General features: G+C 39.2%; 1 long non-coding RNA gene across 1 annotated transcript; it reads left to right on the top strand.

The window, feature by feature from the left end:
- Positions 1-3,697: 3,697 nt before the first annotated feature.
- Positions 3,698-6,037, top strand: LOC143675960 (uncharacterized). Its single transcript, XR_013171712.1, has 3 exons — positions 3,698-3,967; positions 5,196-5,309; positions 5,583-6,037. It is a non-coding gene; the product is annotated as an uncharacterized LOC143675960 (long non-coding RNA).
- The last annotated feature ends 16,916 nt before the right edge of the window (positions 6,038-22,953 follow it).

Here is a 22,953-nt window from a genome sequence, read left to right as displayed (position 1 = left end):
TGCTGAGCCACCGTGGCCCGCCCTTGTATATCCTTTTTGAAAATATGCCTATTCAGATCTTTTACTCATCTTTTAATTGGGTTGTTTGTCTTTTTATTGTTGAGTTGTAGTAGTTCTTCATATGTTCTGGATATTAAGCACTTATCAGATATATGCGTTGTAACTATTTTCTCCCATTCTATAGGTTGTTTTTTTACTGGCTTGATAATATACTTTGATGCACAAAGTTTTAAATTTGATGAAATCCAATTTAGCTATTTTTTTTGTGTTGTTGTTGCTTGTGCTTTTAGTGTCATATCTAAGAATTCATTGCTGAATCCAACATCATGAAGATTTTACCCTATCTTCCAAGAGTTTTATGGTTTTGTGCTTATATTGAGGTACTTCATAATTTTGAGTTAATTTTTGTTTGTGGTGTGAGGTATGGGCCCAACTTCATTGTTTTACAGGTGGATTTACAATTTTCCGGAATCTTTTATTAAAGAGACTATTCTTTCCCCAATGCATGCACTTGGTTGTCACCCTTGTTGAAAATCAATTGGCCATACATTGGGTCTATTTCTGGACTTTCAATTCCATTCCATTGACCTATATGTGTATCCCTATGCCAATATCACACTGTTTTGATTACTGTGGCTTTGTAGTTAAGTTTTGAAATAAGGAGGTGTTTGAATCCTCCAACTTTGTTTTCTTTTTCAAAATTATTTTGCCTATTTGGGGCCTCTTGCAATTTCATACAAATATAATGATTGGTTTTTCCATTTCTGCAAATCAGGCTGCTGGAATTTTGATAGGGATTACATTGAATCTGTAGATCACTTCGGATGGTATTGACATCTTAATGGTATTAAGTCTTCCAAACCATGAAAATGGAATGTCCTGCTATTTATTTAGGTCTTCTTTAATTTCTTTCAGCAGTGTTTTGGAATTTTTACAATACAAGTCTTTTACATTCCTGGTTAAATCTATTCTTAGATATTTTATTCATTTGGACACTACTGTAAATGGAATTGTTTTCTTAATTTCCTCTTCAGATTGTTCATTGCTAGTGTATAGAAACACAATTGGCTTTTATGATCTTGGATCTTAGGAAAACAATGGCCCAGTCCAAATTGGAAGGATCTGTGACTAACATTTATATATCTGTGTAAGTGTATCCTTTGTAACTCCTTGGAAGAGAGTGCCATTAATGTGATTTCATATTTGTATTCCTGGATAAAGTTGGATATGGTTAAGTAATTGCCTGCATCTCGACCAAAAGGGGGAAGAGTTAAAGGAGACAAAATAAAGTCTCAGTAGCTGAGAGATTTCAAACAAAGTTGAGAGGTTATCCTGGAGGTTATTCTTATGCATTATATAGATAACCGTTTTTAGTTTATGGTGTATTGGAGCAGCTGGAGGGAAGTACCTGAAACTCTTGAGCTGTGTGCAACAGCCTTGATTCTTGAAGAAAACTGTATAACCATACAGCTTTTACATTGTGATCATGTGATTGTGAAAACCTTGTGTCTGATCTCCTTTTATCCTGGGTATGGACAGATGAGTAGAAAATATAGATACAAAATAAATAAATAATGGGATAAAAGGTAAAAATTGGGTAATTGAAATACTGTGGGTCAATGGGGGGGGGGTAAGGGGTATGGGATGTATGAGTTCTTTTTTTTTTTCTTTTTATTTCTTTTTCTGAAGTGATGCAAATGTTCTAAATATGATCATGGTGAAGAATACACAACTGCGTGATGATATTGTGAGCTACTGACTGTATAATATGGTTGGACTGTATGTGTGTGGATATTTCTCACTAAAAATTAAAAAAACAATAAGATATTGCCTGCAAAAACTGAGTGTGATGGCAAAGCTATTATGATACCCTTAGGAAGGCAAGTGAAGGTATATTGTGTTCCCTCAAAGATGAAGGCAAATTGTGGCTAGAGGCACAATTAGGCAAACTAGGCACTAAAAATAGCATATTGGCCAAATCAATAAGAGCAAAATACTTCCCAGTTGCTGATTGAACAGAGTCATTAATTTCAGTGATATTAAGTATGGGGACCTTAATTGCAGGAGCCATGATATTAGGTTGTGGTAAAGTAGTTAGGCATCAGGTTTGAGTACTGACTGAATTGTGTTATTAAAGAGGCAGACGGTAGGAACAATGAAATGATGACCCCCTTCCTTCAGATCTGGTATAATGGGCCTTAATTCCTATAGGCTTTTAAAGAAAATCTGTACTGGACAATATCTACTATTTTTAACTGGGGGGGGGCATGGGGTAGTGGTGATTGAGGGAGGGTCTATCGGATCCCTTTTTATCAAGCCAACTGTAAGTGCTGAAGACTTTATTTTATTCCAATTTATTTACTCCTTGGGTTAGGGTATCCATGCTTTACTATAGGATATTTTAGGGCAATGTGTGCTAAGACCATGGAGAATTTAGGTGAGGTAGTGGTTCTAATGGTTATGGTGAGGTATTCCTGTTTGCCCAATATTTTATGCCTCTTAACTGTTCTAAGAGTAAATTTTGTTTAAATTTACTAGGCTCCTTGGAAACACCTGTAACTTGAACCCAGTATTTATTAAGGCAATAAATGTTTGTCAATTGTGGGGAGACCAGTGAACTACTAGAGAGGTATAGGGACAATTGTTGCTGGATGGTTGGCTGGAGCCCTTGGCTCATACTGAGTCCGTAACAGTATGGTTGGTTGACGTTAGCTAAAAGAAGGATATTGGGTGATGGGCCCTTGGGGTGGTGGAGGAAGAGGGGTCATGAGAGGTCTGGAGGCACCTTGCAGAATATCTTGTAGGCTCTGGCATTGAGGGCTTTGCAGTCCCCCTGTAGTCTTCTGCAATCAAGCTTTTAACTATTTAGTGACTTTGCCTGAGATTAAGTGATTTCGGACACCCAGAATTTAGTTCAAATACCAGGCCTTTTGATTAGGAATTTATTTGGGTGGAGGCTAATTGCCTGGAGGTTCTTTTTGAGGACTTTCATTCCTCTATAATTCTTTTTTTCTTGATTGTTTTCCTGACAGGCAAAAATTTGTCTGGATTTCATTTTTGTTCTTCATGGGCTTCCACATTAAAATTTTTTTTCTCTCTTTTATGCATGTGTGCACACACACATACTCCTGTATTTGAACATGTGTAGATTAAATGCATGTGTGGTAAGACTTTGAGTTTGTCCGTGTTCATGGAGCACTGGTCACCTCCTTCCTGTCACCTCTGCCATCACTCTATGGGCACTCCTGGAATCTGTTAATGTCCTGGATAGCAGACCTCAGCTCTGGTCTCTCCATGCCTCCATCCATTCTTTCACATTGATATAAAATGGAACTACTAAAACCTGACTTCACAACCATCACCCCCTTGATGAAAGCTTTTTCCATGGTCCGCCACTGATATTTGGACACTCAGCACAGACAATTTTTTACTATAAAATCCTTCTGAATTCTCCCCCCCCAAATCAGAATGTGAAGTATTTGAGGGTAGAAATCATTTCTTCTACCTTCTGTGTTCTCAGACTGTCCCTTAGTGGGAGCACCATACATTCTGGTTATTTTTGATGAAGAAGATGTATTGGAGTATATATTTTGCCTATTGCATACAAATTGATGTTCACTTGGCTTTTTTTCCTTCTGTGACCACCCAGCTCCTCCTTTCCTCGGCCTTACGATAATTATCAGACAATGATTACTCACTTTGTGAGCTCTGTATCTAGGATGCCTAAAGCTGTCAATCATTCCATTTTTTTACAGAATTTACTTTTCAGACCTGATTCTCTTAATACCCTGAGAGCAAGTACAGCCAGTTTTTAAGCACTTACAACTTGTTGTTCTCCCATGTGGAAACAATCCTTCCCTACTGAGTGAAATTCTTCCCTCCACCTGGAGACCAAGTCTGGCTCGCAAGGACTGTGTGGAGTGAACACTGCAGGCATCTGGAGAACTTTCCCATATGCTATGTCCAGGTGTGCAAAAGAGTTGGGGTTTCCCTGAACATGCAACAATCCACAGAATATATAACAATTGCTGTTGTTGAGTCCAGAGAGAAACTTTCCCCAAGGATTTCCATAAAGAAAATCCATATGGTAAGCAATGTCCTCAATGGGGCAGTAGATGCAGTACTGGGCTTCATATGGCTGGTCCTTATTATGTCTCTAATATAGCCTTAGAGAGGGAGTAGGATGGGCTTGGAGAAAGGAAGCTTCCTTCATGCCCCTGAGAAGGGCATGGGTGGGGGTTGGGGTGCTGAACCAGGGCAAAGTAGGACCGGGCAGACCGAGGCAGAACACTGAGTTGAACAGGACTGTGCAGGGCATGGTTAGGGTAGTGCAGGCTTAGGAGAGGCATGAATGAGCAGAGCAGGGCAGGGCTGGCTGGGCAGGACTGAGCAGAATATAATTGAGTGGGACACACCTGGACTGGGGAGAGTTGGGTTGGGCAGGACATGACCATGTTATGCTGGGCAGAACTCGGCAGAGATGCTTGGGCTGGGAAGAAGTAATCATAACTGGGCAGCACTCAGCAGGACTGGGCAGGGCTGTGCAAGCCAGAGCAGAACTGTACAGGGCTGGGCAGGACTGAACAATGCTGGGCATTCCTGGGCATGGGACAAGGCTTAGCAGGCCAGGGCTTGGAACCATGCAAGGAGTTGCTGAAGGAAGAGAGTCCGCTAGTCCCAGAAGTCCCTAGAAACTGTACCCCTGGAACTCATTCTCCCCTGGTTATCATGAGATTGCCTGTCCTAATTCCATTGTGAGCTATAAACTCTGGCAAGGGTGGCACAGGCTCAGAGCCTCCCCTAAGGATACTTTAGAAGTGGTTCAGTCATCTGGGTAGGACAGAATAGTGTCAAAATGGTTGGCTGAGAACTTCCACATCTATTGTGGCCCCTCCCTGGAAAGCTCTTCTTCTCTGGAAATGTCCTCCTTGTCTTCAAGACCCGGCATAAATGACATTTTTTCTGGGCTGCTTTCTTGCTGCTTCAACTCTGCAATTCTCTAATTCTTGGATCACAAACAATTTGTACCTGTGCCCTTCCTTGTGTTAACTATAATGCCACTCCTTTTTCTCTATCATCATCAGTGAGTGATGTTATTACCAGAATTGTCTCTAATCTAAAATCAGTAACAAACTATTTGTAATGTGCATCTCAATTAACATGTTAAGACATTTCTCTGGAATTGGCTTTCCTAGCCTAACAGATTCAACTACAGGATCAGAGAATAGAATTGGAAGAGACTTCAAGAGCTCTTTTTGGGAAACTGAGGCCCAGAGAGGATAAGCAAGTTATCCAAGTTCACCCCAAGAGTAAGTGGGAGAATCTAACCTAACTTCTGACTTTTGGTCTCGTGTTTTCTCCCTGCAGGACTTTTCAGAAACGCACGTCATTATATCTCAGTGTACTCTGGGTTAATGGCTCTGAAAATGTGATTTTCAAAGTGTGGATCAGTAACTCCTAGAACTTGGGGGTTTGTAGAAAACATCCTAGAATGTCACTGCCCAGTCTGAATTGTTCATCCCTTTCTCTCTTAATCTTGTGGTATCCTCAGGGGCTTCCTCTCTTTTAATGTTTTGCTACAGGGCTGTAGTAACTCCTGAAGCTGAGTCAGAATCACAAATAAACCAACACAAAGCATCTTACTGGAAAGAGTACAAACACTGGAGTCAGACAGACCTGAGTTTGGATCCCAGTTTGATAACTTTTAATCTGCAAACTTGAGAGAAGAGTAATTACCTCATAGGATTGTCATGAGGATTATGTGAGGTAATGAATATTAATGCCTAGCAGAAAGTCGGTGATCAGTAGACACATTTTGCCTTTCACCTTAAAAAGCCCCCAGAGATGATTCACTACAGCCTGTTCATGTCTGAGAGGCAGTCCAAAGCAGCACACCGGCCAACAGCGTGGGCTCTGAGGTCAGACCAGCACCCTAGTTCACATCTGCTTCTTATATAGGCTGTGTCGGCTTGCGTGGCTGAGTCCAATTTCCTCATTGTTCTTATTTCATTGAACCATTCTGAAAATTAAATGAAATATTACCTGCAAAGGGTGTAGAGCTCAGTGCCTTATGAACTCTCAATCAATGTCAGCTATTACAGGTAGTATTACTATCCCATTAAAACACTAGACAGATGACAATGAGAATCTTGTAAAGAACGGCCCCCTGTGGCAGACCAGCAAGGCATCCTGGACACTGCTCTCCCTGCAGATGCCTCCTGCTGCCAGTTCTGAGCTTGTTCCCCCAGCCATTATGAAGACCCAGATGGCCTGGGATGTAGGTGGACATGGACAGCCTTAGGTTTATAACATACTGGGAGGCCTGTCTGAGAGCCCTGCCCATACACCAAGTTCAGGGTTCCTCTCCTGGCCCAAACTCTCTCCCCTGCCCCACTGCTCTGCCCCACCCCCACCTTCTCACTCCCCTCACACTCTTCTCTCTCAGACCCTGCTGGGCCAGTTCCCAGATTAGCATTGCTGATTTCCAGAGTTGAGCTGGGACCTACTTAATCAGAGCCTTTGAAGCTTAACCCATTTTTAATGAGCCTGGTGCACAGTGAACTCTTTGTCTCAAAGGTGTCAGGAGGGAGGGGAGCAGTCCCCTGGGAGCAAATCCCTGGACCGGAGCTGGAGAAGCAGTTTCTGCTTAGCTGTCCTGGCTCAGCACCCCACCAGGCTCACTTGAGAGTCTTGGCTGCTCAAGTAGACTTGGTGGGGGCTTGCGCTGGGGGCTGACACACCTCAGTTCTGAGCTGCGGCCGCAGCTTTCCTCGAGTCACTGATCCCCCAGGTGGGGCCTGACCAGTGATATAATTGGAGAGCTGCGGGCAGGGCTGGACTGACAGGGCTGGACAGGTCCCTCTGGGGACAGCCTCCCTGGCAAACACCCTTAGGGGAAGGTCAGAGCACCAAAGCTGCACTTTATGCCCTCAAGATCCTCTGCGAGGCAGGCACCTGGGGTTCTTGGGTGTCTCTAAAAAATGAGTCTGTAGACTTAGGCCTCAAAAGGGGGCCTCTCCAGGAGCCTGTGGGACGCAAGGAAGTGAAAACACGGCATTGGAAAGCATTCCACGGGCGTTATGCATCGCCTTGAGTGAGGTGGACAAGACACATTCACACCCCTGGGTTTTGGGTGGGGGCTGGGGGAAGGACCCAGGCCTGGTGAGTGAAGCACCTGCTGCTGCTGAGTGGGTGGAGGCCGAGAACTCCAGCTGCCCATGAGGGCGCCGCCCAGCAGAGGTGTCCTCCACCCCTGGGGAAGGACCTCGGAGATGCCATGAAAGGCAGCGGGGCCCAGTCCTGGGACAGGAACGCCACTACTCACTATGTGGATGGCTGGGCAGGGGAGGGGAAGGAGATGGGGACCCCCCCATTTGGCCAGGCAGCTGAGCGGTCAATGACGCCACAGGGCCTGCCTCCTCCCAAGCGTGGGTGTAAAAAGAGCTGTTCCCCAGATGTCCTGGGATGATGGCAAGAGCAAAATTAAACAAGGTGAGTGAAAGTGTTTTATAAATTGTAAACAGCTACTAAATGAATAGAATAGTTAACAGAGAGTCAAGCTGAAGACTAGATTGGGTAAATTTATAGAATAAAATAAAAAAGCAAGAAGAAAGAACGCTAAGGTAGAGCTGGTTTTCTTTCCTTCTCTCCCTCCAGCTCCTGCCCACTTGCTGTCCTTTCTGTGTGGAAAGTACTGACATATTTTATTTGATCCAGAAACCTCAAAACCAATTTTAAGATAAAAATGATTTTATGAGGCAAAACTCCATTGTATATTTCTCACTTTCCTTGAATTTCAGATCTTAAGCATATTATTAGGTTGATATTTTAAGTATCATTCTATTCCCAAGAATGCAAATTGGGTATTTATTTGTTTGACACTATGCATTAAAGTAAAAACAATTTAATTTGGATTTGCTAATGTAATTTGCACATAGGTACCACATAAAAATCATGTCCTAAAAATGTCAGACTTACCTTGAACAAATTTTAGTGCAAATATATTGCAAAGCAGAGAGAACACATACATCATATAGAAAAGTTATAAAATAATAGAAACCTTAATCAATTGAATATGCAACTTTAGATTCCAATAAAGAAGAATGATTATATGTAAGTAAATAATTATTTTAAATATATTTAGAATCAGGATTACATTTTGGCTCCCACTAAATATTGTACACAATGAATTTTATGCAACAAAGACATGTTGTCATCAGTTCCTGTTATTCTTCATTGAATTTTATTGGAGGAAAAGAACTTTTGCAAATGACTGCTTCTTGGAGACCTAAGAGAATGGGTCAGTATCATTAACTCTTACCTGGAGGAATTGAAGGCGTAAGTCACTGCCCAAGTACACTTTGCAACAATGGCAGAAGGGATTGTGAAAGCTAAGACCCCTGATTTCTAAGCACCCCCCATCTCTAAAGTTAAAATGCTGCTATTTTTTGCTGTTAATTTTTTTGAGAATGTCATCTGGTGGTACATTATCCTTTTTTAAAAATTCACTTACAGAGCTAAATATGTTTTTCCCTCCTCCTAGTAGTTTTTGAATTATGTTCCAAGGAGACCCTGGGTTCTGTGAATGTGACTTGGCTCCCCCAAGTGAGTTTGGGGTGCTGGGGGGAGGGGGTTGGAGGGGGTGCACATCTGCAAGGTCCTGCATCCTCGGCCCTCCTTTATCCAGAACTGCTCTAAAGCTCTTTCTCATATAGTCTGGGCTTCAGAAGAAAATTGAATTTGAAAAGAGATTCCATAACCAAAAAATAAAGTATGAAAACCGCCCTTTAGAGGGAACAGTCCCCCTTCCTAGGCCTGAGGTTGTGGGGGTCAGAGTGGGTGGGTAGCGCAGGGCGGGGGCAGCTGTTGTTTCCCTTTGATGGTAGGGAAGGGGAGGCCAGCAAAGACGGACCAGGTGTAAAACTGGAGGAGCCGGGAAGCACCTGCCTCTCCCAGCTGCTCTGGGAGGTTTTGTTTGGCTTAGAGAAGTCAGAGCAGCAGCCAGGGGCTGCCTCAGAAACGAGGAGGCTGTTTTCTGAAAATAGGACATTTGATGTCTTTAGAGGCAGTATACCCCCAGCTCCCACGTGGTACATTTACTTTGAGAGGGAGCAGGATTATAGAGAGGTTCAGGGCTGAATAAAGGGCTGGGAGATATACACCATGAAGCAGTTCCAAACTCCATGTTTTATGCACGCAAATCCATTCATGTTAGGATCTCAAAGCACCCTGTCTGGCATTAAGGGTGACTGCTTCAGCTGTGCATAGAGAAAATAGAGACAAGAGAGAACGGAGCCTGCAGGAAGAGATAGTGAGGGGAAGGTGAATCGAGAATAAATCCTGAGGCTGGAAGAGACCTTAAAATGCTATTGAAAATTTGATGGGGTTTCTTCCTTTTCTTTACTTTCCTTTTGTGGAAAGAGAGATCATGTGCATTTGAATTTAATTTCTCTTTCCTCAAAATATCCCCAATGAAATACTCCTAAAGTGGGGTTGCATGATTACTAAGGAACCTGAAAAGCACATTCCACCCATTGAATAGTTCCTAATTACAATGAATAAAAAACATACTGTACTTCTTGTTTACTGCCACCAATTTATTGATAAGACTTCAGCAAGAGATGAGCGGGTAGAACGTATCCTCAGATAAGCTGCAAAATCTGAGCTATAGAAATATAAACCCAGAGTCCAAGAAACAGCAATTATGTCATAAAAGGGTAGGAGAGGGAGAGTGACAATTTTGTGTGGTGGTCATTTTATATAGATCATTTTGTTTCATCTCTACGATATCTATTGGGAGTGGGTATCATCATCCCCATTTACAAGAGAATAACTGAGGCTCGAAGAGGATGTAATTTATTTGTGGTCACATGGTAAAGAAGAGGAAGAATCAGTATTTGAATCCAGGTTTAAATGACTCTGGGAGTCATGCTCTTTTTATCCTACCATGCATGAGTTCTGATTTGAGGGTGAAGGTCAATAATGTTAGACTTAAAATTTTTTTTATATACTTAAAAAATTTTTTTTATTAGAGAAGTTGTAGGTTTACAGGAAAATCATTCCATATATACTCCCTATTATTAATTCTTTGCATTAGTGTAATACCCTTGTTGATATTGATTAACTGTATGTAGTCCATAGTTATATCAGGTTTCCTTGTTTGTATTGTACAGTTCCATGTGTTGTTTTTTAAAATTTTTGTTCCAATAATATATATATACACAACCTAAGATTTTCCCTTTTAACCACATTTAAATACATAATTCAGTGGTGTTAATTGTGTTCACAATGTTGTGCTACCCTCACCACCCACCATCCATTACCCAAACCCTTCCAACACCCAAAGAGAAACTCTGTACCAAGTGATTATTAACTCCCTATTCCCTACCTATACCCCTGCCCCTGGTTACCTATACTTTAGTTTTTTACTTTATGTGTTTGCTTTTTCCAATTCTTTCATGTGAATGAGATCACACAATATTTGTCCATTAGTAACTGGCTGATTTCATCCAACAGGTTGTCTTCAGGGTTCATCTATGTTGTTGCATGTATCAGAACTTGGATGTATATACCACGCTTTGTTTGTCCGGTCATTGGTTGATAGACATTTGGGTTGCTGCCATTTTTTGGGCATTCGTGAACAATGCTGCTATGAACACTGGTGTGCAAATATATTTTCAATTCCCTGCTTTCAATTCTTTTTTTTTAAATTTTTTAAATTAATTTTTAATTTTTAAAAAAAATAACAAGCACAAACATTCTTAACATATGATCATTCTGTACCACATACATAATCAGTAATTCACAATATCATCACATAGTTGCATATTTGTCATCATGATCATTTCTTAGAACATTTGCATCAATTTAGAAAAAGAAATAAAAAGACAAAAAAATTCATACATATCATACCCTGTACCCTCCCTTTCTTGATCATTAGTATTGCAATCTAAATTTAATATTTGTTCCCCCTATTATTTCTCTTTATTCCATTTGTTTTACTCGTCTATTGATAAGGTAGGTAAAAGGAGCATCAGATACAAGGTTTTTACAATCACACAGTCAGACTGTGAAAGCTATATCATTATACATTTATCTTCAAGAAACATGGCCATTGGAACACAGCTCTACATTTTCAAGCAGTTCCCTCCAACCTCTCCATTGTATCTTGGCTAACAAGGTGATATCTATTTAATGCATAAGAATAACCTTCAGGATAACCTCTCGACTCTGTTTGGAATCTCTCAGCCTTTGACACTTTATTTTGTCTCATTTAGCTCTCCCCCCTTTTGGTTGAGAAGTTTTTCTCAATCCCTTGATGCTGAGTCCCAGCTCATTCTAGGATTTCTGTCCCGTGTTGCCAGGAAGGTCCACACCTCTGGGAATCATGTCCCATACAGACAGGGGGAGGGCAATGAGTTCACTTGTTGTGTTGGCTGTAGAGAGAGGCTACATTTGAGCAACAAAAGAGGTTCTCTTGGGGGTGACTCTTAGGCCTAATTTCAAGTAGGCTTGACCTATCCTTTTATGGGGTCAAGCTTCACATGAACAAACTCCAAGACTGGGGGCTCAGCCTATTGCTTTGGTTGTCCCCACTGCTTGTGAGAATATCAAGAATTCTCCACTTGGGGAAGTTGAATTTTCCCCCTTTCTCACCATTCCCCCAAGGGGACTTTGCAAATACTGTTTTACTGACTTCAAATCACTCTGGGATTTATTGGGGCATCACTCTTGGCAAACCTACAAAATCTTATGTCCTAACCAAGGTTCCATGTACTTATGGTGTTCAATTAAGCTGTTCACCTAAGTTATATTAGGAATTGCACTAGTCAAAATATAAATTTTGCACCAAATAAGCATTTTTTGCTTTAGTCTCACACATAAGTTAAAAATTTTAAAATATTAATTATCATCTATTTTTAACACCCAGCAGTAAATACATTCCTTTGTTCTTCCTCATGCAAAAACATTTTTAAATTTGTACATTTAGTCACTATCATTATACACTCTAGGCATTCCTAGATTATATCATCTCAGTCTTTATCATCTATCTTTCTTTCTGATTTCATTTGTGCCCCCAGCCCTCCTCTCTCTATCATTCTCACATTCAGCTTCATTCAGTGTTCTAACACAATAATTTACAGTTAAGTAATATTGTGCTTTGCATTTCTGAGTTTTTGCAATCAGTCCTGTTGCAATTCAGCTCCAATTACCCAATATCTTACCCTATTTCTATCTCCTGATGGTCTCTGTTACCAATGAAATTCTCCAAGTTTATTCACTAATGTCAGTTCATATCAGTGAGACCATACAGTATTTGTCCTTTTGTTTCTGGCTAATCTCACTCAACATAATGTCCTTAAGGTCCATCCATGTTGTTACATACTTCATAACTTTATTCTGTCTTACAGCTGCATAATATTCGATTGTATGTATATACCACAGCTTGTTTAGCCACTCATCTGTTAATGGACATTTTGGCTGTTTCCATCTCTTTGCAATTGTAAATAATGCTGCTATAAACATTGGTGTGCAAATGTCCGTTTGCGTCCTTGCCCTCATGTCCTCTGAGTAGATACCTAGCAATGTGTATTAGTTAGGGTTCTCTAGAGAAACAGAATCGACAGGGAACACTTGCAAATATAAAATTTATAAGAGTGTCTCACGTGACCACAGGAATGCAGAGTCCAAAATCCACAGGGCAGGCTGCGAAGCCATCGACTCTGGTGGATGGCCTGGATGAACTCTGCAGGAGAGGCTCACCAGCCAAAGCAGGAACAGAATGAAAACTGTCTCCTCTGAGTCCTCCTTAAAAGGCTTCCCATGATTAGATTTAGCATCACTAATTGCAGAAGACACTCCCCTTTGGCTGACTACAAATGGAATCAGCTGTGGATGCAGCTGATGTGATCATGACCTAATCCTATGAAATGTCCTCATTGCAACAGACAGGCCAGCACTTGCCCAATCAGATAAACAGGTACCACCACTTGGCCAAGTTGACACATGTCCCTAACCATGACACAATGGTATTGCTGGGTCATAACACAATTTTATACTTAGCTTCCTGAGGACCCGCCAAACTGTCTTCCACAGCGGTTGTACCATTTGACATTCCCACCAACAGTGGATAAGTGTGCCTCTCTCTCCACTTCTTCTCCAGCACTTGTTGTTTTCTGTTTTATTGATAATGGCCATTCTGGTAGGTGTGAGATGATATCTCATTGTGGGTTTTTTTTTTCTTTTTTTGGCATGGGCAGGCACTGGGAATCGAATCTGGGTCTCCGGCACGGCAGACTAGAACTCTGCCTGCTGAACCACTGTGGCTTGCCCATCTCATTGTGGTTTTGATTTGCATTTCCCTAATAGCCAGGGAAGTTGAGCATCTTTTCATGTGCCTTTTGGCCATTTGTATTTCCTCTTCTGAGAAGTGTATGTTCAAGTTTTTTGCACATTTTGTAATTGGGTTGTCTGTCTTTTTGTTTTGAATATATAGAGTTGAACAATCTCTCTATATATTCTGAATACTAGAACTTCATCTGATATATCATTTCCAATATTGTCTCCCATTGTGTAGGCTGTCTTTACTTTCTTGAAAAACTTCTTTGATGCACAAAATTGTTTAATTTTGAGGAGTTCCCATTTATTTATCTTTTTCTTCAATGCTCTTGCTTTGGGTGTAAGGTCTAGGAAACTGCCTCTTATTGTGAGATTTATAAGATATTTCCCTACATTTTCTTCTGACAGTTTTATGGTCTTAGATCTAATGTTTAGGTATTTGATCCATTTTGAGTTAATTTTTGTATAGGGTATGAGATATGGATCCTCTTTCATTCTTTTGCATATGGATATGCAGTTTTCTAGGCATCATTTATTGAATGAAGAGACTGTTCTATCCCACGTGAGTTGGTTTGACTGCCTTATCAAAGATCAATTGCCCATAGATGACAGGGTCTATATCTGAACACTCTGTTCGATTCCATTGGTCAGTATATCTATCCTTATGGCAGTACCATGCTGTTTTGACCCCTGTAGCTTCATAATACGCCTTAAAGTCAGGTAGTGTGAGACCTCTGACTTCATTTTTCTTTCTCAGGATACTTTTAGCTATTTGGGGTACACTGTCATTCCAGATAAATTTGGTTATTAGTTTTTCTACTTCTGAAAAGTAAGTTTTTGGGATTTTAATTGGTATTGCATTGAATCTGTAAATCAATTTAGGTAGAATTGACATCTTAACTATGTTTAGTCTTCCAATTCATGAACATGGTATGCCTTTCCAATTATTTAGGTCTTCTGTGATTTCTTTTAACAATTTCTTGTAGTTTCCTTTGTATAGGTCTTTTGTCTCTTTAGTTAGATTTATTTCTAAATATTTTATTCTTTTGGTTGCAATTGTAAATGGAATTTTTTTCTTGATTTCCCCCTCAGATTGTTCATTACTAGTGTATAGATACACTACATATTTTTGAGTGTTGATCTTGTAACCTGCCACTTTGCTGTACTCATTTATTAGCTCTAGTAGTTTTGCTGTGGATTTTCCAGGGTTTTCAACATATAGTATCATATCATCTGCAAACAGTGAGAGTTTTACTTCTTCCTTTCCAATTTTGATGCCTTGTATTTCTTTTTCTTTTCTGATTGCTCTGGCTAAATCTTCCAACACAATATTGAATAACAGTGGTGATCGTGGACATCCTTGTCTTGTTCCTGATCTTAGGGGAAAGGTTTTCAGTTTTTCCCCATTGAGGATGATGTTAGTGGTGGGTTTTTCATATATTCCCTTTATCATTTTGAGGTAGTTCCCTTGTATTCCTATCCTTTGAAATCTTTTCAACAGGAAAGGATGTTGCATTTTGTCAAATGTCTTCTCTGCATCAATTGAGATGATCATGTGATTTTTCTGCTTTGATTTGTTGATATGGTGTATTACATTAATTGATTTTCTTATGTTGAACCATCCTTGCATACCTGGTGTGCATCCTACTTGGTCATTGTGTATAATTCTTTAAAAATGTGCTGTTGAATTAGATTTCCTTGAATTTTGTTGAGGATTTTTGCATCTATATTCATTAGAAAGCTTGGTCTGTAGTTTACTTTTTTTGTAATATCTTTGTCTGTCTTTGGTATAAGGGTGATGGCTTTGTAGAATGAGTTAGGTAACTTTCCCCCCTCTTCAATTTTTTTGAAGAATTTGAGCAGGATTGGTAATAATTCTTTCTGGAATGTTTGGTGGAATTCACATGTGAAGCCATCTGGTCCTGGACTTTTCTTTTTGGGGCTCTTCATAGGGACTGATTTACTTTCTTCACTTGTGATTGGTTTGTTGAAGTCATCTATTTCTTCTCAAGTCAATGTTGATTGTTCATGCCTTTCTAGAAGTTGTCCATTTCATCTACATAATCAAGTTTACTAGCATAAAGTTGTTTATTGTATCCTCTCATTACTTCCTTTTTATCTGTGGGGTCAGTGGTTATGTCTCCTCTTCCATTTCTGATTTTATTTATTTGCATCCTCTCTCTTCTTCTTTTTGTCAACCTCACTAAGGGTCCATCAATCTTGTTGATTTTCTCATAGAACCAACTTCTGGTTTTGTTGATTTTTCTCAATTGTTTTAATGTTCTCAATTTCATTTATTTCTGCTTTAATCTTCATTATTTCTTTCCTTTTGCTTGCTTTAGGGTTGGTTTGCTGTTCTTTCTCTAGTTCTTCCAAGTAGACAGTTAATTCCTCAATTTTTTCCCTTCCTTCTTTTTTGATATAGGCATTAGGGCAATAAATTTCCCTCTTAGCACTGCCTTTGCTGCATCTCATAAATTTTGATATATTGTGTTTTCATTTTCATTTGCCTCAAGATATTTACTGATTTCTCTTGTAATTTCTTCCTTGACCCATTTATTGTTTAAGAGCGTGTTGTTGAGCCTCCATATATTTGTGAATTTTCTGGCACTCTGCCTATTATTGATTTCCAACTTCATTCCTTTATGATCTGAGAAAGTGTTTTGTATGATTTCAATCTTTTTAAATTTATTGAGACGTGCTTTGTGACCCAGCATATGGTCTATCCTTGAGAATAATCCATGAGCACTTGAGAAAAAGGTGTATCCTGCTGTTGTGCGGTGTAATGTTCTCTAAATGTCTGCTAAATCTAGCCCATTTATTGTATTATTCAAATTCTCTGTTTCTTTGTTGATCCTCTGTCTAGATGTTCTGTCCATTGATGAGAGTGGGGAATTGAAGTCTCCAACTATTATGGTAGATGTGTCTATTTTTCTTTTCAGTGTTTGCCTCATGAATTTTGGAGCATTCTGTCTCAGTGCATAAATATTTATGATTGTTATGTCTTGTTGAATTTTTCCTTTTATTAATACATGATGTCCTTCTTTGTCTGTTTTAACTGTTTTACATTTGAAGTCTAATTTGTTGGATATTAGTATAACTACTCCTGCTCTTTTCTGATTGTTATTTGCATGGAATATCTTTTCCCAACCTTTCACTTTCAACCTGTGTTTATCCTTGGGTCTAAGATATGTTTCCTGTAGACAGCATATAGATGGGTCCTGTTTTTTTAATCCATTCTGCCAATCTATGTCTTTTGATTGGGGAGTTTAATCCATTAACATTTAGTGTTATTATTGTACAGGTAGTACTTTCTTCTACCATTTTACCTTTTGGATTTTATATGTCATATTTACTTTTTCTTCTTTTTTACCTTTACTGATAGTCTTCATTTCTACACTCTTCTCCATACCTCTCTCTCCTGTCTTTTCATATCTGCCTCTAGTGCTCCCCTTAGTATTTCTTGCAGAGCTGGTCTCTTGGTCACAAATTCTCTCAGTGATTTTTTTTGTCTGAAAATGTTTTAATTTCTCTCTCATTTTTGAAGAACAATTTTGCTGGATATAGAATTCTTGGTTGTCACTTTTCCTCTTTTAGTAATTTAAATATATTACCCCACTGTCTTCTTGTGTCCATGGTTTCTGCTGAGAAATCTATGCATAGTCTCATTGGGCTTTCCTTGTATGTGATGGATTGTTTTTCTCTTGCTGCTTTCAGGAACCTCCCTTTCTCTTTGACATCTGACATTCTGATTAGTAAGTGTCATGGAGTATGGCTATTTGGATCTGTTCTGTTTGGGGTATGCTGCACTTCTTGGATCTGTAATTTTCAGTCTTTCATAAGAGTTGAGAAATCTTCAGTATTAATTTCCTCCATTAGTTTTTCTCCTCCTTTTCCCTTCTCTTCTCCTTCTGGGACACCCACAACACGTATATTCATGCGCTTCATATTTTCATTCAATTCCTTGAGTCCCTGCTCATATTTTTCCATTCTTTTCCCTTTATTTTCTTTAGCTTGTCAGATTTCAGATGTTCCATCCTCCAGTTCACTAACCCTATCTTCTGCCTCTTGAAATCCGACATTGTAGGTTTCCATTGTTTTTTCATCTCTTCTACTGTGACTTTCATTCCCATAAATTCTGTGATTTTTTTTTTCAGATTTTTGATTTCTTCTTGTTGTTCATTCCTTGCCTTCTTTATATCCTCCCTCAATTCATTGATTTGGTTTTTGATGAGGTTTTCCATGTCTGTTTGTGTATTCTGAATTAATTGTCTCAACTCCTGTATCTCATTTGAATTGTTGGTTTGTTCCTTTGACTGGGCCATATCTTCACATTTTCCTAGTGTGATTTGTTATTTTTTGCTGACATCTAGGCATTTAATTACCGTAATTAATTTATTCTGGAGATTGCTTTCACTTCATTTACCTAGGATTTTCTTGCTGGATGACTTTGTTGTCTATCTGTTCCTTGACATTCAGTTCATCTTATTCTGGACCACTAGCTTAGGTTTTGTTTAACAGGGCAGAATTTTTCAGTTCTTGTTTTCTTGTTTTTTGCCCTGCATGTATGGTGCCTTCCCCCCACCCTTTCACCTTTAGGAAGGTCTACTTAGGTATTATAGACCCCAGCCAGATTTTCCCAGACTGAACTGGCCTCCTGTCAGGAGGAAAGAATCACCTGCATCAGTTTACCCTGAGGGTGAGACCCAGCAGGTTGAGAAACTTTCCTATGAAGTCTTTGGACTCTGTGCTTTTCCTATCCTGCCCAATATGTGGCTTGTCTGCCTGCAGGTCCCACCAGCATAAGGTGATGTGGTACCTTTAACTTCAGCAGACTCTCCCTGCTGGGGGCACGGTGGAGACAGAGAGGTTGTAGGCTGACTTTAATCACTTAAATTTTCCAAACCCTGGGGTCTGATTTCTTTGAGGGAGGGAATCCACTGAGCTGGTCCCCACCTCTCTCCTGGGGAAGGCACAGGCTCCAGACAAGCTCTCAAACAAACCTGTTTGTGCCTATGTCTGGGGCAGCTGTAGCCTGAGAAGCCCTGCTGCTGTATCCAAAGGCAGTCAAGCCTTTGTAGAAACACAGCCACACACACGAAAAAGAGAAAAATCCTTCTCAGAGTAGGACCTCATTCCTTGGGTTTGCCAATCAAGAGCATAAGTTCATATGCTGCTTTGTGTACCTTCAGATCCTATGTGCCCCCTCATTTCCTTCAGGGCCCAGACTCTTTTAAGTGTTATGTGCTATCCAATCCAAAAAACCTCTGTTTCTTTTTTCCTTTTCAGTCAGCCCTGCCCCCTTGGCACCAGGGCAAAAATCAGCAATCTCCATTTTGATGAGGTTCAGCTGAACTGGGGGCCTATTTTTAGTAGTCAGAATTTGTGAATTAATTCCACAATTGGAGCTTAGTTGCACTCAGCCCCTGCTGCTAGTAAAGTCCCTTTCCTTTCCCCTCTGGAAAGCAGCTTGTGGGGGAGGGGCTTGGGGCACTCATGGTTCTGGGGGGAGGCTCACAACCAGTCCAGCTGGTCCAGACTGGGGTACACTATGTGTCCAGTCACTGATGTGGCCCCAGCAGTTGTTCTGTACTATTCCTGGCTATTTAGTAGCTGTTCTGGTGGACGAACTAAATCCCACACCTAGCTAAGCCACCATCTTGGCACCTCTCCCCCTGCTTTCAATTCTTGTGAGTATATCCTAGAATTGGGATTGACAGGTCATATGAATTGTAGAATTATGCTTAACTTTTTGAGGAACTGCCACTCTGTTTTCCTCAGCTGTTACACTATTTTACATTCCCACCAACAATGAATGAGAGTTCCTATTTCTTCATATCCTCTCCAACACTGGAAATTTTCTGTTTTTTTCATAGTAGCCATTGTACTGGGTGGGAAATGGTATCTCACTGTGGTTTTGAGTCCATTTCCCTAATGGCTAATGATGTTGAACAACTTTTCATGTGCTTATTAGCCATTTTTATATCTACTTTGGAGAAATCTCTTCAAACTTTTGCTCATTTTTAATTGTTTTTTTTGTTTTATTGTTGAATTATAGGGTTTCTTTTCATGTTCTGGATAGTAAACCATTATTAGATTTGTGGTCTACAAATATTTTCTCCCATTCTGTAATTTGCCTTTTAACTTTCCTGATGAAGTCCTTTGATGCACAAAAGTTTTTAATTTTGAAGAAGTTCCATTTTTCTACTGTTAAATTTTGTTTCTTATACTTTTGGTATGAAGTCTAAGAAACCATTGCCTGGTGCAAAGTCCTAAAGATGCTTACTTATGTTTTCTTATAGGAGTTTTATAGTTTGGGTTCTTATATTCAGATCTTAATCCGTTTTGAGTTAATTTTTATATATGGTGTAAGTTAGGGTCCACCTTTATTCTTTGGCATATAAATATCGAGTTTTCTTGGCACCATTTTTTTGACAGACTATTCTTTTCTCATTGAGTGAACTTGAGGGTGAGCCAGAGATGAGTTTCCTGGTCAGTCTTTCAGGTTTCCACTGATAGCTTGGCACCAACATACAGGCATCCCGGTATGTGCATAGGGGTTACTCTATTCCATCCAGAAAAGGACCAGTGACCCATAATGATAGCACAGTATGGTTCCACATCATACCATGGAGAGGATGGGAAGGAGTCAGAACTAAGTATCGCTAACTTCTCCTACCAGTTTTAAAGCTGCATTTTCTTAATTTAGTTCTCACCCAGTTACTAAAATCTTTTAATTCTTTTCTGGAGTTTGGAAGACTAGTTTTTGCTAGTTGTACAAAGATTCTGTGGGGGAACAATACCGTGGAACATTTTATTCTGCCAACTTGGTCATGCTGCTCAACTTTTAAATATGATTGGGAAAACAAAATGATAAAATACTTTGGAGGACATATAAGAAGAAATGTGCCAGTCCTATATGAAGAAAATGATAAAATACTTCTGAGAGACACAAAAGTAGACTTGAACAAATGGGAAGGCATACCATGTTTTTGTGTATGATGTCTCAGTAACATCAATATGGTGTCAGTTCTCCTTAAGCTAACATAAATTTAATGTAATCCAAACAAAAATGCTAATGTGCATTTTTTATTTCTAGACAAAAGCCATGTGTTGGTGATTGGGAGCCAGAGAAGGGAAGAAGAGAGGGGAGGAAAAAGTCTCTATAATTAAAACATCATAATATTGGAATACAAATAGACAGAGCAATGGAATGAAACAGAAAGTCCAGAAACAGGCCAAGTACATATAGAAATTTAGAGTATGGCATATAAAATCTTTGACAAAAAGAAGCAAATTTTAGTGAATAATGTGGGACAACTAGCTAGCCATATAGTTAAAAACAAAATTAGATCTATACCATATACAGTAATAAACTCCAAATGGATCAGAAGCAGAGTAAAACTTCTGACTGTGGTGGCATCATGATAACAAATGCTCTATGCCCCCAATATAAGTAAACAACCAGGCAAATTGTAATAGAAATTATCTTGGGAACCTAGAAGTCAACCATCATTAGGAAACAAATTGAGAAGTATTTATTCAAAAAATCTGCCAGAGCATTGGGTAAGAACAGCAAAGTGTACAGACTACTTGCTGAGGCTGCTAGTATCATCCTGTCCCAAAACACGCACACATCTGTTGGCAAGAGGTGTGATGTCACCAGTGCTGAGCTGGTCAGGAAGAACAGTAGTGTTGCTACCCAGGAGTTGGATGTGATATGAGGCAGAGGTAAAGCCCTATTGTGTTAGTACAGACATACCACATTTCACTGTACTTCATGCTATAGCACTTAACAGATATTGCATTTTTTACAAATTGAAGGTTTATGGCAACCCTATGTCAAGCAAGTCTATTGACGCATTTTTCTAAAAGCATGTGCTTACTTCATGACTCTGCCACATTTTAATTATGTACATTGTTTTTAGACATAATGCTGTTGTGTACTTAGTAGGCTATAGTATACTGTAACCATAACTTTTATATGCACTGAGAAAAAAAATTCATGTAACTTGCTTTATTGTGATAAATTCATTTTTTTGTGATGGTCTGGAACCAAACCTATGATACCTTTGAGGTATGCCTGTAAAAGTAGCAAACTCAGTAAAAATTGAACATGGGAAACCTACAGTTCTGATACCCTGAGGTGGTCATCCCAGGGCAAGGCAGGGCAAGTGCTGGAAGAGTCAGAAATTTAAAAGGGAGATCCTGGAAATGAAAGAGCCATAAAAGATCTAGATAAGTTCTCCCACACAATACTGACTGACTGGGAAAATATGTACCATGCTCATGGTGACTCAAAGGAGTCCAGTGAAAAGTGAAAGCCAAGGCATACTTAAGAACTGACTGAACTTTGAATGTGCTTCCCAATCTATACAAACATAGATCAGCAAAGGTGAGAGTGGAAGCCTTATGGAATCCATGTGTTTCAGGACAACCTCTGCCCAAATCATTGGTTGTCTACTAAACTATGTAGTCTCTGGAAAGCCAGATTAAAAAATTAAGATTAAAATTTAAAAAAATGGAGCAGAGACACCAGCAGCTACTCAACATGGAACAATTCTACAGCTGAAGTCCTGGAAAATTAGGAAAAAAATTCCTCAGAAAAATATTGGAATCCAGAGTTATTGCAATGTATTTCCAAAAATGTCCCAGGTTCAACAAAATTATGAGGCATGCAGAAAATCAGGAAATTATGATCTATTCAAGAAAAAAAGATGTCAATAGAAATGAATTCTTGAGTGGGCCTAGAATATTGGACTTGGCAGACAAAGACTTCAAAGAGCTATTATAAATGTTTTCAAAGAACTACAGGAAACTGTATTCAAAGAATTAAAAGAAAGTATAACAGTGACTCAACAGTAGATAATAGATAATATCTAATCCTTTTAATAGATAAAAGGAAACTGCTTTTTAAAAACAAAATGGAATTTCTGTGATTGAAAAGCACAACAGTTGAAAATAAAAATCACTAGATTTTCTCAGCAGCAGATTTGAGATGGCAGAAGAAGAAACCAATAAAATCAAAGACAGTGCTATAACATTTTTTAAAATGAAGAATAGAAAAAGTAATTGAAGAAAAATGAGCAGAGCCTCAGAGACCTTTGAGAGAATATCAAACATAACAACATACCTGAAAAGGGAGTCCCAGAAGGAGAGAAGAAAAAGAAAAGAAAAGAACAAATATTTAAAGAAATAATAGTTGAAAATTTCTCAATTTTGTTTAAAAATAATGAATCTACAGATCCAAGATGCTCAGTGAACCCCAAGTAATATCACAAAGAGTTACAGCTAGCTATATGATAGTTAATGATAAAATCCAAAGACAGAAAATCTTGAAATCAGCAAGAGAGAAATGATTCATCATACACAAGGCAATAAAAAGTGATTAATGGCTGACTTCTCATCAGAAGCAATGAAGGGACGGTAGTGGAAAAACATATTCAAAGTACTGAAAGCAAAAAATAAAAGTGCCAATCAATAATTCTATACCCAATATATTGTCCTTTGAAAGTGAAGACACACAAAAAATAAATATTTTCTTAGAGAAACAGAAAAATAGAGAGCATTCATTGCTAGCAACCTACAAGAAATTCTACAGAAATTCTAAAGAAA

Source organism: Tamandua tetradactyla, chromosome 3 (assembly GCF_023851605.1).
Source record: "Tamandua tetradactyla isolate mTamTet1 chromosome 3, mTamTet1.pri, whole genome shotgun sequence".
Lineage (NCBI taxonomy): Eukaryota > Metazoa > Chordata > Mammalia > Pilosa > Myrmecophagidae > Tamandua > Tamandua tetradactyla.
The sequence above is the reverse complement of the archived record's forward strand: the minus strand, read 5'-3'. Positions and strand labels throughout refer to the sequence as shown.